General features: G+C 42.9%; 2 long non-coding RNA genes across 2 annotated transcripts in view; one reads left to right on the top strand and one right to left on the bottom strand.

Annotated features, from left to right (window-relative positions):
* Positions 1 to 16566, bottom strand: part of LOC141212392 (uncharacterized) — a 481597-nt gene that overhangs the window by 35031 nt on the left and 430000 nt on the right. The gene's annotated exons all lie outside the window — the stretch shown is intronic.
* On the top strand, positions 10221 to 11254 carry LOC141212391 (uncharacterized). The gene is made up of 3 exons (XR_012282160.1): positions 10221 to 10330; positions 11032 to 11133; positions 11221 to 11254. It is a non-coding gene; the product is annotated as an uncharacterized lncRNA (long non-coding RNA).

The following is a 16566-nucleotide window of genomic DNA, read 5'->3' as shown; positions in this document are numbered from 1 at the left end:
GCTGTATGATGTGTGTTGTAGGCACTGTATAGCGGTAATGTGTGGGCGCTATATGATGTGTGTTGTAGGTACTGTATAGCGGTAATGTGTGGACGCTATATGATGTGTGTTGTAGGTGCTGTATAGCGGTAATGTGTGGACGCTATATGATGTGTGTTGTAGGTACTGTATAGCGGTAATGTGTGGGCGCTATATGATGTGTGTTGTAGGCACTGTATAGCGGTAATGTGTGGGCGCTATATGATGTGTGTTGTAGGCACTGTATAGCGGTAATGTGTGGGCGCTATATGATGTGTGTTGTAGGTACTGTATAGCGATAATGTGTGGACGCTATATGATGCATGTTGTAGGTACTGTATAGCGGTAATGTGTGGGCGCTATATGATGTGTGTTGTAGGTACTGTATAGAGGTAATGTGTGGGCGCTATATGATGTGTGTTGTAGGTACTGTATAGAGGTAATGTGTGGGCGCTATATGATGTGTGTTGTAGGTACTGTATAGCGGTAATGTGTGGGCGCTATATGATGTGTGTTGTAGGTACTGTATAGAGGTAATGTGTGGGCGCTATATGATGTGTGTTGTAGGTACTGTATAGCGGTAATGTGTGGGCGCTATATGATGTGTGTTGTAGGTACTGTATAGCGGTAATGTGTGGACGCTATATGATGTGTGTTGTAGGCACTGTATAGCGGTAATGTGTGGACGCTATATGATGTGTGTTGTAGGTACTGTATAGAGGTAATGTGTGGGCGCTATATGATGTGTGTTGTAGGTGCTGTATAGCGGTAATGTGTGGGCGCTATATGATGTGTGTTGTAGGTACTGTATAGAGGTAATGTGTGGACGCTATATGATGTGTGTTGTAGGTACTGTATAGAGGTAATGTGTGTACGCTATATGATGTGTGTTGTAGGTACTGTATAGCGGTAATGTGTGGGCGCTATATGATGTGTGTTGTAGGTACTGTATAGAGGTAATGTGTGGGCGCTATATGATGTGTGTTGTAGGTACTGTATAGCGGTAATGTGTGGGCGCTATATGATGTGTGTTGTAGGCACTGTATAGCGGTAATGTGTGGACGCTATATGATGTGTGTTGTAGGTACTGTATAGAGGTAATGTGTGGACGCTATATGATGTGTGTTGTAGGTACTGTATAGAGGTAATGTGTGGACGCTATATGATGTGTGTTGTAGGTACTGTATAGCGGTAATGTGTGGGCACTATATGATGTGTGTTGTAGGTACTGTATAGCGGTAATGTGTGGGCGCTATATGATGTATGTTGTAGGTACTGTATAGCGGTAATGTGTGGGCGCTATATGATGTGTGTTGTAGGTACTGTATAGCGGTTATGTGTGAGCACTATATGATGTGTGTTGTAGGTACTGTATAGCAGTAATGTGTGGGCGCTATATGATGTATGTTGTAGGTACTGTATAGCTGTAATGTGTGGGCGCTATATGATGTATGTTGTAGGTACTGTATAGCGGTAATGTGTGGGCGCTATATGATGTATGTTGTAGGTACTGTATAGCGGTAATGTGTGGGCGCTATATGATGTATGTTGTAGGTACTGTATAGCGGTAATGTGTGGGCGCTATATGATGTGTGTTGTAGGTACTGTATAGCGGTAATGTGTGGACGCTATATGATGTGTGTTGTAGGTACTGTATAGAGGTAATGTGTGGGCGCTATATGATGTGTGTTGTAGGTACTGTATAGCGGTAATGTGTGGACGCTATATGATGTGTGTTGTAGGTACTGTATAGAGGTAATGTGTGGGCGCTATATGATGTATGTTGTAGGTACTGTATAGCGGTAATGTGTGGGCGCTATATGATGTATGTTGTAGGTACTGTATAGAGGTAATGTGTGGGCGCTATATGATGTATGTTGTAGGTACTGTATAGCGGTAATGTGTGGGCGCTATATGATGTGTGTTGTAGGTACTGTATAGCGGTTATGTGTGAGCACTATATGATGTGTGTTGTAGGTACTGTATAGCAGTAATGTGTGGGCGCTATATGATGTATGTTGTAGGTACTGTATAGCTGTAATGTGTGGACGCTATATGATGCGTGTTGTAGGTACTGTATAGCGGTAATGTGTGGACGCTATATGATGTGTGTTGTAGGTACTGTATAGCGGTAATGTGTGGGCGCTATATGATGTATGTTGTAGGTACTGTATAGCTGTAATGTGTGGGCGCTATATGATGCGTGTTGTAGGTACTGTATAGCGGTAATGTGTGGACGCTATATGATGTGTGTTGTAGGTACTGTATAGCGGTAATGTGTGGGCACTATATGATGCGTGTTGTCGGCGCTGTATAGCGGTAATGTGTGGGCGCTATATGATGTGTGTTGTAGGTACTGTATAGCGGTAATGTGTGGTCGCTATATGATGTATGTTGTAGGTACTGTATAGCGGTAATGCTTGGGCACTGTGTGATGCATGTTGTAGGTACTGTATAGCAGTAATGTGTGGGCGCTATATGATGTGTGTTGTAGGTACTGTATAGCAGTAATGTGTGGGCGCTATATGAGGTATGTTGTAGGTACTGTATAGCGGTAATGTGTGGGCGCTATATGATGCGTGTTGTAGGCACTGTATAGCGGTAATGCGTGGGCTCTGTGTGATGCATGCTGTAGGCACTGTATAGCGGTAATGCGTGGGCACTGTGATGCGTGCTGTGGGCACTGTGTGATGCGTGCTGTAGGCACTGTATAGCGGTAATGCGTGGGCACTGATGCGTGCTGTAGGCACTGTATAGCGGTAATGCGTGGGCACTGTGATGCGTGCTGTAGGCACTGTATAGCGGTAATGTGTGGGCACTGTGTGATGCGTGTTGTAGGCACTGTATAGCGGTAATGTGTGGACGCTATATGATGTGTGTTGTAGGCACTGTATAGCGGTAATGTGTGGGCACTGTGTGATGCGTGCTGTAGGCACTGTATAGCGGTAATGCGTGGGCACTGTGATGCGTGCTGTAGGCACTGTATAGCGGTAATGCGTGGGCTCTGTGTGATGCGTGCTGTAGGCACTGTATAGCGGTAATGTGTGGGCACTATAGCGGTAATGCGTGGGCACTGTGATGCATGCTGTAGGCACTGTATAGCGGTAATGCGTGGGCACTGTGATGCGTGCTGTGGGCACTGTGTGATGCGTGCTGTAGGCACTGTATAGCGGTAATGCGTGGGCACTGTGATGCGTGCTGTAGGCACTGTATAGCGGTAATGCGTGGGCACTGTGATGCGTGTTGTAGGCACTGTATAGCGGTAATGCGTGGGCACTGTGATGCGTGCTGTAGGCACTGTATAGCAGTAATGTGTGGGCACTATAGCGGTAATGCGTGGGCACTGTGTGATGCATGCTGTAGGCACTGTATAGCGGTAATGCGTGGGCACTGATGCGTGCTGTGGGCACTGTGTGATGCGTGCTGTAGGCACTGTATAGCGGTAATGCGTGGTCACTGTGATGCGTGCTGTAGGCACTAGCAAAAAAGAAAAAAAGCAGCAAGACAAAAATATATCTCATACCCTACCATAATTATATATAAATGTAAAGCAAAGTTGCATAATAAATATAGGGTACTTAGTGAACTATTTTTGATCAAAAAAAGTATACAAGCCGTCCCACCAGCGGCAAGGTGACCCTAAATTGGGACGGTACCTATACTGCCTATATTAAAAACCTTACTGTATATCAAAGTTGAAGTAATGCATATAAAAGGGTAGACAAATAGGACCGGGTCCCAACTCCAGACCACCTAGGCCCGTGGTAAGCTACATATATACCAATCAGCTCAACAAAGGGCATGCCACACCCCCAAATTGCACAGAATGCAAACAAGTCAAAAAACCAGACAATGTGAACTGAGGTCTAAGATGGCAGACATACAAGAAACAGAGGCATGTTCACACTAGCAAAAAAGAAAAAAAGCAGCAAGACAAAAATATATCTCATACCCTACCATAATTATATATAAATGTAAAGCAAAGTTGCATAATAAATATAGGGTACTTAGTGAACTATTTTTGATCAAAAAAAGTATACAAGCCGTCCCACCAGCGGCAAGGTGACCCTAAATTGGGACGGTACCTATACTGCCTATATTAAAAACCTTACTGTATATCAAAGTTGAAGTAATGCATATAAAAGGGTAGACAAATAGGACCGGGTCCCAACTCCAGACCACCTAGGCCCGTGGTAAGCTACATATATACCAATCAGCTCAACAAAGGGCATGCCACACCCCCAAATTGCACAGAATGCAAACAAGTCAAAAAACCAGACAATGTGAACTGAGGTCTAAGATGGCAGACATACAAGAAACAGAGGCATGTTCACACTAGCAAAAAAGAAAAAAAGCAGCAAGACAAAAATATATCTCATACCCTACCATAATTATATATAAATGTAAAGCAAAGTTGCATAATAAATATAGGGTACTTAGTGAACTATTTTTGATCAAAAAAAGTATACAAGCCGTCCCACCAGCGGCAAGGTGACCCTAAATTGGGACGGTACCTATACTGCCTATATTAAAAACCTTACTGTATATCAAAGTTGAAGTAATGCATATAAAAGGGTAGACAAATAGGACCGGGTCCCAACTCCAGACCACCTAGGCCCGTGGTAAGCTACATATATACCAATCAGCTCAACAAAGGGCATGCCACACCCCCAAATTGCACAGAATGCAAACAAGTCAAAAAACCAGACAATGTGAACTGAGGTCTAAGATGGCAGACATACAAGAAACAGAGGCATGTTCACACTAGCAAAAAAGAAAAAAAGCAGCAAGACAAAAATATATCTCATACCCTACCATAATTATATATAAATGTAAAGCAAAGTTGCATAATAAATATAGGGTACTTAGTGAACTATTTTTGATCAAAAAAAGTATACAAGCCGTCCCACCAGCGGCAAGGTGACCCTAAATTGGGACGGTACCTATACTGCCTATATTAAAAACCTTACTGTATATCAAAGTTGAAGTAATGCATATAAAAGGGTAGACAAATAGGACCGGGTCCCAACTCCAGACCACCTAGGCCCGTGGTAAGCTACATATATACCAATCAGCTCAACAAAGGGCATGCCACACCCCCAAATTGCACAGAATGCAAACAAGTCAAAAAACCAGACAATGTGAACTGAGGTCTAAGATGGCAGACATACAAGAAACAGAGGCATGTTCACACTAGCAAAAAAGAAAAAAAGCAGCAAGACAAAAATATATCTCATACCCTACCATAATTATATATAAATGTAAAGCAAAGTTGCATAATAAATATAGGGTACTTAGTGAACTATTTTTGATCAAAAAAAGTATACAAGCCGTCCCACCAGCGGCAAGGTGACCCTAAATTGGGACGGTACCTATACTGCCTATATTAAAAACCTTACTGTATATCAAAGTTGAAGTAATGCATATAAAAGGGTAGACAAATAGGACCGGGTCCCAACTCCAGACCACCTAGGCCCGTGGTAAGCTACATATATACCAATCAGCTCAACAAAGGGCATGCCACACCCCCAAATTGCACAGAATGCAAACAAGTCAAAAAACCAGACAATGTGAACTGAGGTCTAAGATGGCAGACATACAAGAAACAGAGGCATGTTCACACTAGCAAAAAAGAAAAAAAGCAGCAAGACAAAAATATATCTCATACCCTACCATAATTATATATAAATGTAAAGCAAAGTTGCATAATAAATATAGGGTACTTAGTGAACTATTTTTGATCAAAAAAAGTATACAAGCCGTCCCACCAGCGGCAAGGTGACCCTAAATTGGGACGGTACCTATACTGCCTATATTAAAAACCTTACTGTATATCAAAGTTGAAGTAATGCATATAAAAGGGTAGACAAATAGGACCGGGTCCCAACTCCAGACCACCTAGGCCCGTGGTAAGCTACATATATACCAATCAGCTCAACAAAGGGCATGCCACACCCCCAAATTGCACAGAATGCAAACAAGTCAAAAAACCAGACAATGTGAACTGAGGTCTAAGATGGCAGACATACAAGAAACAGAGGCATGTTCACACTAGCAAAAAAGAAAAAAAGCAGCAAGATAAAAATATATCTCATACCCTACCATAATTATATATAAATGTAAAGCAAAGTTGCATAATAAATATAGGGTACTTAGTGAACTATTTTTGATCAAAAAAAGTATACAAGCCGTCCCACCAGCGGCAAGGTGACCCTAAATTGGGACGGTACCTATACTGCCTATATTAAAAACCTTACTGTATATCAAAGTTGAAGTAATGCATATAAAAGGGTAGACAAATAGGACCGGATCCCAACTCCAGACCACCTAGGCCCGTGGTAAGCTACATATATACCAATCAGCTCAACAAAGGGCATGCCACACCCCCAAATTGCACAGAATGAGATATATTTTTGTCTTGCTGCTTTTTTTCTTTTTTGCTAGTGTGAACATGCCTCTGTTTCTTGTATGTCTGCCATCTTAGACCTCAGTTCACATTGTCTGGTTTTTTGACTTGTTTGCATTCTGTGCAATTTGGGGGTGTGGCATGCCCTTTGTTGAGCTGATTGGTATATATGTAGCTTACCACGGGCCTAGGTGGTCTGGAGTTGGGACCCGGTCCTATTTGTCTATCCTTTTATATGCATTACTTCAACTTTGATATACAGTAAGGTTTTTAATATAGGCAGTATAGGTACCGTCCCAATTTAGGGTCACCTTGCCGCTGGTGGGACGGCTTGTATACTTTTTTTGATCAAAAATAGTTCACTAAGTACCCTATATTTATTATGCAACTTTGCTTTACATTTATATATAATTATGGTAGGGTATGAGATATATTTTTGTCTTGCTGCTTTTTTTCTTTTTTGCTAGTGTGAACATGCCTCTGTTTCTTGTATGTCTGCCATCTTAGACCTCAGTTCACATTGTCTGGTTTTTTGACTTGTTTGCATTCTGTGCAATTTGGGGGTGTGGCATGCCCTTTGTTGAGCTGATTGGTATATATGTAGCTTACCACGGGCCTAGGTGGTCTGGAGTTGGGACCCGGTCCTATTTGTCTACCCTTTTATATGCATTACTTCAACTTTGATATACAGTAAGGTTTTTAATATAGGCAGTATAGGTACCGTCCCAATTTAGGGTCACCTTGCCGCTGGTGGGATGGCTTGTATACTTTTTTTGATCAAAAATAGTTCACTAAGTACCCTATATTTATTATGCAACTTTGCTTTACATTTATATATAATTATGGTAGGGTATGAGATATATTTTTGTCTTGCTGCTTTTTTTCTTTTTTGCTAGTGTGAACATGCCTCTGTTTCTTGTATGTCTGCCATCTTAGACCTCAGTTCACATTGTCTGGTTTTTTGACTTGTTTGCATTCTGTGCAATTTGGGGGTGTGGCATGCCCTTTGTTGAGCTGATTGGTATATATGTAGCTTACCACGGGCCTAGGTGGTCTGGAGTTGGGACCCGGTCCTATTTGTCTACCCTTTTATATGCATTACTTCAACTTTGATATACAGTAAGGTTTTTAATATAGGCAGTATAGGTACCGTCCCAATTTAGGGTCACCTTGCCGCTGGTGGGACGGCTTGTATACTTTTTTTGATCAAAAATAGTTCACTAAGTACCCTATATTTATTATGCAACTTTGCTTTACATTTATATATAATTATGGTAGGGTATGAGATATATTTTTGTCTTGCTGCTTTTTTTCTTTTTTGCTAGTGTGAACATGCCTCTGTTTCTTGTATGTCTGCCATCTTAGACCTCAGTTCACATTGTCTGGTTTTTTGACTTGTTTGCATTCTGTGCAATTTGGGGGTGTGGCATGCCCTTTGTTGAGCTGATTGGTATATATGTAGCTTACCACGGGCCTAGGTGGTCTGGAGTTGGGACCCGGTCCTATTTGTCTACCCTTTTATATGCATTACTTCAACTTTGATATACAGTAAGGTTTTTAATATAGGCAGTATAGGTACCGTCCCAATTTAGGGTCACCTTGCCGCTGGTGGGACGGCTTGTATACTTTTTTTGATCAAAAATAGTTCACTAAGTACCCTATATTTATTATGCAACTTTGCTTTACATTTATATATAATTATGGTAGGGTATGAGATATATTTTTGTCTTGCTGCTTTTTTTCTTTTTTGCTAGTGTGAACATGCCTCTGTTTCTTGTATGTCTGCCATCTTAGACCTCAGTTCACATTGTCTGGTTTTTTGACTTGTTTGCATTCTGTGCAATTTGGGGGTGTGGCATGCCCTTTGTTGAGCTGATTGGTATATATGTAGCTTACCACGGGCCTAGGTGGTCTGGAGTTGGGACCCGGTCCTATTTGTCTACCCTTTTATATGCATTACTTCAACTTTGATATACAGTAAGGTTTTTAATATAGGCAGTATAGGTACCGTCCCAATTTAGGGTCACCTTGCCGCTGGTGGGACGGCTTGTATACTTTTTTTGATCAAAAATAGTTCACTAAGTACCCTATATTTATTATGCAACTTTGCTTTACATTTATATATAATTATGGTAGGGTATGAGATATATTTTTGTCTTGCTGCTTTTTTTCTTTTTTGCTAGTGTGAACATGCCTCTGTTTCTTGTATGTCTGCCATCTTAGACCTCAGTTCACATTGTCTGGTTTTTTGACTTGTTTGCATTCTGTGCAATTTGGGGGTGTGGCATGCCCTTTGTTGAGCTGATTGGTATATATGTAGCTTACCACGGGCCTAGGTGGTCTGGAGTTGGGACCCGGTCCTATTTGTCTACCCTTTTATATGCATTACTTCAACTTTGATATACAGTAAGGTTTTTAATATAGGCAGTATAGGTACCGTCCCAATTTAGGGTCACCTTGCCGCTGGTGGGACGGCTTGTATACTTTTTTTGATCAAAAATAGTTCACTAAGTACCCTATATTTATTATGCAACTTTGCTTTACATTTATATATAATTATGGTAGGGTATGAGATATATTTTCGTCTTGCTGCTTTTTTTCTTTTTTGCTAGTGTGAACATGCCTCTGTTTCTTGTATGTCTGCCATCTTAGACCTCAGTTCACATTGTCTGGTGCTGTAGGCACTGTATAGCGGTAATGCGTGGGCACTGTGATGCGTGTTGTAGGCACTGTATAGCGGTAATGCGTGGGCACTGTGATGCGTGCTGTAGGTACTGTATAGCGGTAATGCGTGGGCACTGTGATGCGTGCTGTAGGCACTGTATAGCGGTAATGCGTGGGCACTGTGTGATGCGTGCTGTAGGCACTGTATAGCGGTAATGCGTGGGCACTATATGATGCGTGTTGTAGGTACTGTATAGCGGTAATGTGTGGGATCTATATGATGCGTGTTGTAGGTACTGTATAGCGGTAATGTGTGGGCGCTATATGATGTGTGTTGTAGGTACTGTATAGCGGTAATGTGTGGGCGCTTTATGATGTGTGTTGTAGGTACTGTATAGCGGTAATGTGTGGGCGCTATATGATGCGTGTTGTAGGTACTGTATAGCGGTAATGTGGGTTCTATATGATGCGTGTTGTAGGTACTGTATAGCGATAATGTGTGGGCGCTATATGATGCGTGTTGTAGGTACTGTATAGCGGTAATGTGTCGGCACTATATTATATATGTTGTACTGTATAGCGGTAATGTGTGGGCACTATATGACGGCATTTTGTATACTTATACAAATAAATATTGGCATCCTGCTTTGCTTTTTGCTCACGGCCCCGTCGCCTTCTCTCCTCTGCCGGCGCCCCGTCGCCTTCTCTCCTCTGCCGGCGCCCCGTCGCCTTCTCTCCTCTGCCGGCGCCCCGTCGCCTTCTCTCCTCTGCCGGCGCCCCGTCGCCTTCTCTCCTCTGCCGGCGCCGTGCCCCTTCCTCACTAATGTTATTTGCTTTCCTTAGATTTGCTTTCTGACAACATTGTGCTTTCGCTGACCCACGCTGCAGCCGCAGAGGTCGTCTTGCAGATCATCTCGGAGTGTTACCCCCAGGTAATAATAAATACTATTAATTACAGCCCCATCTGTGATCTGAGCAGATCCACACTAGGCTATGCCACTGGAGATCCTTGGGGACCCTGCTGGGACCCCCACAATCTTTTTTGTCACTCTTGGGCTAATGATACATGGGGTAAGAACCAGCGCCCCCCTGTCCATAGGGTGTTTGTGAAATTCTCTATATATATTTTTGTAGCTTCAGTCTTTGGACCTGAGTTGTCGTCGTCTCTCCAAGCTGACTGGTTTTGCTCATCTCTTCTACCTGACCCGGCACCTGCAGAGTCTGAACCTCTCCTATAACGAGGTACGTCGCCTCCTTGCGCAGGGATCGGGTCTGCTGCCGTCGTGACGTCTTTTCCGATTACCCCGTATATGCCATCGATCGTGGGGTACCGGTGGGTAACAGTGGCAGTCAGTGGCCTCCTGAAGACCCCCGTCCTGCCATCTCTGTACATCTGTGTTCCCAGTATAGTACAAGAAATCAAACAGTCGCAGAGTCCAGGGCAAAAATAAGTAAAAATTTATTTAAAAATGAATAAATAAACTAAAACCCATAATTTTCATTTGTCTCGCTTTTCCCAATTAAAAACTAAAGAAATAAAAAAAAATAAATAAACAGAAAAATTGGTAAATCGAATCCGTAAAACTCCATCCTATGAAAATATAAAGAACCCAAATTGTAAACCTTTTAAAAAAATTAAAATCAAAATAATTGATTTTTCGATCGCTGCACTTCTCAAAAATGGAATAAAAAGCAATCGATCAAAATGGTATGAATAAAAATACAAAAAGACCCTCACCCAGCCCCAGCAACAGAAAAAGTTACAAGTCCCAAAAATGGAGGAATAGAAAGCCCATACTCATCCTGGGAAAAAAAAAACCCAGGCCATATAGACGGAACAATAAAATGGTTTGTGGCTCTTGGAAGAAGGCGAGAAACAAACAAATCTCTGTGTTTTCTGGTGGTAGCTGGTGACGGGAACATGTTCTTTTTTCGCTTTGCAGAGTTGAAGAGCTGGATCTGATCCACAACCTGGAGCTGAGAGAGCTGTGGCTGGAGGGAAACCCTCTGCACGGGGCGGTGGAAAGCTTCTCCGCCTGCTACAGGTGCCCGCACCTCTCTGCTATCACATTATTATACAAATGCAAATCACCGATTCAATGCTTTTATTTTTCTTTTTTTGTGTTGCACAGATTGGTAACTTATTTTCCCACCATTGAAAAACTAGTAAGTATACACCTAGGAAGACTGTAAAGCATCAACTGTATCTTAAAAAAAGGGGTATTCCCATCTCCAAGATCCTATCCCACTATGTAGTAGGTGTAATAATAATATTAGCAAATACCTCCAATTAAAATTGTAGTATTGTTCTTCTGATTAGCTATGTCGATTACCCCATGTGCACTGCATTGTAGTAGTTTAGGTATCCATGATTATGACCACTAACAACTGTCGCTATGAGTGGTCGTGACCATAGATACCCAAGCTACTACAATGCCCTGCACAAAGGGTAAGTGACATAGTGAATCAGAAGAACTATACTGTTTTCTAATTGGAGGTATTTTCGAATATTACTATTATTAGATCTACTACATATTGCGGTAGGATCTTGGAAATAGGCTGTATCTTTGCCTTTAAAAGGATAGTTCAATCTGTTGCATGGTGCGCTACCCCATGTACCCCAGCTTTATACCTTTCCCCCTGTGAGCCTTCCATCATACCAGTCACCTTTCCTGTCCTGTATTATATCCGCTGTCTCCATTCTTGCAGGACGGACAGTTTTTTAAAGAGAATCTATTTTTTGAGCCAGAAGAACCCCAACCTCTCCCACAGGCAAAGGTAAGTTGTATTCTTCTTTCACTTAAAGGGGTTGTCCAGAGCCGTTCACTTCCACATCGGATACTAGCGGTGCTGATGACGTTGCGATCCGCAGACCTACCGAGACGCTAGCATGATGGGCAGGTATCGTGCACCCGTCCAGTTCATTAGAATAGGACATGTGCCCAATATCTGAACACACGGGTCATAACGTCAGCAGCACCGCTCACTTCCAGGGCGTTGGTAAGCAATGCTGAAGTTCTTTTAATAAGCCCTTTAAAAGGTGTTCTCCCAATGGGATATTCTATGGATATACCTTAAAGGGGTTTTCCAGTTTTGGAAACTCCCTTTTCTTTTGGTTGCAGTTTGTTAAAGAAAAAAAAAAAGCGCTTTACTCGCCAGCCCCAGGTCCAGCACTGAGTCTCCGCCGCTGCTCCAGATGTCTGTTATTGCCTGCAGCTCTGACGTCACGTCAATAGTGCTTGGCCCTGAGCGTATTGTGCCGCTACTGGCTGTGATGGCAGCACTACTGATAATGACACACTAAAAGGCGCAGCGGAGACTCAGTACCGGACCCAGTGAGGATGAGTACAGCACAGTTTCTTCAACAAAAAAAAATTGCAGAGGGGGAACAGGAGTTTTCCAAAGCTAGAAATCTCTTTAAATATCTGAGATGGACCAACCCTTTTATTGTCCCTTATATTATAGGTTAGATCTAAAGTAGTAAGGTGGTGGGGTGCCATCTTTAGTTGCCTCAATATGTAGGTTTGTGTATATAAATAAAGATATTTTTCTCTACGGCACAGGGCAAAAGTTTTAGTTGGAATAAATGCTGTAGAGTAAAGAATGCTTTCAGAAAGAGAAGTGCTAACGCCTTCACCCTCCAAACCTGTTTTCACCTTCATGACCCGGCCAAATTTTACCCTTCTGCCCAGTGTCCCTCTGAGGTAATAACTCTGGAACGCTTCCACGGATCCCCCTGATTCTGAGAATGTTTTTTCCTGACATATTGTACTTCATGATAGTGATAAAAGTTGTTCAATATGACTTGCATTTATTTGTGAAAAAAACGGAAATTTGGTGAAAATTTAGCAATTTTCCAAGTTTTAATTCTTATGACCTTAAATCAGAGAGATGTCACACAAAATAGTTAAGAACATTTCCCACATGTCTACTTTACATCTGCATCATTTTGGAAACATAATTTTATTTTTGTTAGGAAGTTATAAGGATTAAAAGTTGACCAGCAATTTCTCATTTTTCCAACAAAATTTACAAAACCATTTTTTTTAGGGAACACATCACATTTGAAGTGACTTTGGGGGTCCTATATGACAGAAAATGCCCAAAAGTGACATAGTTCTAAAAACTGCACCCCTCAAGGTGCTTAAAACCACATTCAAGAAGTTTATTAACCCTTCAGGTGCTTCACAGGAATTAATGGAACGTGGATGGAAAAAATGAACATTTTACTTTTTTTTTCACAAAAATTTTACTTTATCCCCAATTTGTTTTATTTTCACAAGGGTTACAGGAGAAAATGGACCCTAAATTGTGTTGCGCAATTTCTCCTCAGTACACCGCTACCCCATTTGTGGAAGAAAACCACTGTTTGGGCGCACGGCAGGGCTCGGAAGGGAAGGAGCACAGTTTGACTTTTCAAACACAAAAATGGCTGGAATCGAGAGCTGCCGCCATGTCGCTTTTGGAGATCCCCGATGTGCGTAAACAGTGGAAACCTTCCACAAGTGACGCCGTTTTGGAAACTAGATCCCCCAAGGAATGTTAGCTGTGCGGGGTGCACCTTGTGCTCCCAGGTGCTTCACAGAAGCTTATAATGTAGAGCCGTGAAAATAAAAAGTTACATTTTTCCCACAAAAATGTTCATTTAGCCCCAAATTTTGCATTTTCACAATGGTAACAGGAGAAAATGCACTGTAAAATGTATTGTGCAATTTCTCCTGAGAACGCCAATACCCCATATGTGGATGAAAACTACTGTTTGGGCGCACGGCAAGGCTCGGTAGAAAAGGAGTGCCATTTGACTTTTTAAATGCAAAATTAGCTGGATCATTAGCCGACGCCATGTTGGGTTTGGAGAGCCCCTGATGTGCCTAAACAGTGGAAACCCCCTCAGAAGTGACACCATTTTAGAAATTATACCCCTTTGGGAATTTATCTGCAAGTGTAGTGAGTTTTCCAGATACAAGCAGCAGTGGATGTTGCTGAGTGAAAATTGCAAATCTGCATTGTAGTGACCAGTACGTTGTAGTCCTCAGTACGCTGTAGCCCCCAATACATTGTAGTGACCAGTACATTGTGTCCAGCCCATGCTTCTGGAGACACACACCTGTAATTTAGGCCGGCTGTCATCACTACAGAAAGGCCAAACATGTGGACGCTAAATGTGGTTTAGGCTCAGATGACTGCCTTCTGGACATCTGTCAAGTCAGCAGTCTTCCCTATGATTCTGGAGCCTACTGAAACAGACTAAGGTGCCTTTTTAAATGCTTCAGAAGCCTTTGCAGGTGTTTTTTGTTAATTATTCTAATTTACTGAGATAATGATTTTTGTGTTTTCATTGGATGTAACCCATAATCATCAACATTAACAGGAATAAACGCTTGAAATAGATCACTCTGTAATGACTCTATATAATATGAGTTTCACTTTTTGTATTGAAGAATTGAAATAAATTAACTTTTTGATGATATTCTAATTGTGTGAGAAGCACCTGTAAATGCGAGTATTATAACACTATTGCAATACTGCACCCCTGTATATTCCCCCTGGAGTTCACCAAATTCTGTACTATACATAGTAGACGAAACATAATAAATTCAGATACACGGCTGCTAGATATTAATTGAATTCTTTATTGGCTTCATACAAGATATCAAATGTAGAATTTCCCACCAGTCGTGTGGGGCAATAGTCATGTGGCCCTGATGATGATGGGCTCACGGAGAGTCGTCCGTCAGAACTCAGGAGAGGAAAAACCCCCGGTGGAGGAAACCTCTAGGGAACCATGTCTGAGGGCCTGCCCTTCCCTTGGGCGGTGCTGGATGATGGCAGCTTGTGTTGTAGATCGGGGTTGATGCAGCAGAAAATTCACTTATTCAGTGATTACATCTGACTGCAGAAAGTAATGAGAACAGAGACCGAGCCCGGAATCTGCCTCGTCCTGAAGTGCGGCTCCTCTGCTCCTGACATGGCGGCCGCCACATCATTTACTTCTTATAGCCGTCACCTCCAGCTGTACCCCGTCTTCTTAGTGGGACCCCAGCTCGCTTATAGTGATCTGTAGAAAGAGGGAACAGAACTGATCATGGAGCAGCCGAATATTTAATATCCGAGACGTTCACACGATTTACTCCCGGTCACTGCTGCTCAGTACACTCCTCTTACCTGGATTATATTTGGTCCATGGTGATGACAGAAACACCGACACTTGTTATAGCTGCGGGGGCCATTCTTGTTCTGGTTCACACCTCTGTGTACAAAATAACAGAAAACCCCTTATAATCCTGCTATAATTAATCTCTTAATACATCTTTATAGGGGCTGGAGCTAAGCTTTAATGATAAACGGCTCCAATAATGGCAGCGCCCCCCCCCCCCCCCATCATATTTATACATTCACTATATTGAGGGTATTATGGAAAGTCCATGGTTACTTACTGGTGCAGGCTGGTCTGTGGTCCAGGGTCGTGTCCGGTTGAAGGTCAGGGCGATCTTGTGGACCGTCATTGACTCTACATGCCGTTTATAGGCATGGAGTCACTTCCTGACCTTTTTGGGAAATGCGCTGATCCTGCCGGTCTGCAGGCAGGATATCAGATGAGTCCTCATCAACCGATGCCGGAACTCTGCTCTGGGTTCACCGCCATCTGCTATAAGCTCGTAGGCAAACGCTATGGCGAATAAGCCACAGTCATAGCTGTTCCTCTGCTGATCCACATCGATAAATGTCAGATGTTTCAGGGGCTCTTCGACCACTTCACTGTACAGGTTGATAATCTGCTCACAGATGGACGGAGTCAGATTTCCGGAGTTGATGCTGTCGGCCACAAAGATTTGGCCATTTTTGTAGCAGGTGGTCAGCCAGTGCACCCTCTCCTCATCATAGTGGATTTGTACAGCATTCTTCAGTACACTGTACCCTGGCACTAGAAGAGCGCAGGGGGGCTGCAGGCCATCAAAACCCTCAAACTGACTCTGCAGCAGGTCCTGGGCCATCATGACGATCTCATCATCCAGGAAGCCTTCCTCCCCTTTGCTCAGCAGGATGGTTAACTGCTCTGGAGACAGGATGTCCTCCTGTTTCCCGATATCGGGCATCTCCACTTGTGGGGTCTCCATCTCCGGGGTTACCTCTCTCAGTAGATCAGAAAGGTTTTCTGTAGCAGCTCTCTTGGCCGGTGGCAGCATCTTGGGCTGACTGTCCTCGGAGGTTGGTGCTTTTCTTTTTAGATTGTCCCGGGGTCTTGTTTGTAGCAGCCCCTCGTGTGCACCTTGTGCACATTCTGGATCGGCAAGATCCTCTCCACTTTCTGCAATGCTGGCAGTGGATTCAGTATCACCTACTATGTAGGTTGGGCTCTTCTCACCGCTGTCTTGGCTGATGACTTGGTCTTTACGTCTGGTTATAGCAACTGACCTGAAGCGCCTGACTGCTGTAATGGTGGCAGATTTCGTGGCCAGGAAGGAATCCTGCAGCAG

The sequence above is a fragment of the Phyllobates terribilis genome, unplaced genomic scaffold, assembly GCF_046119375.1.
Source record: "Phyllobates terribilis strain yellow unplaced genomic scaffold, ASM4611937v1 Scaffold_172__1_contigs__length_4051808, whole genome shotgun sequence".
NCBI lineage: Eukaryota > Metazoa > Chordata > Amphibia > Anura > Dendrobatidae > Phyllobates > Phyllobates terribilis.
This window is presented reverse-complemented; position numbering and strand designations above follow the sequence as displayed.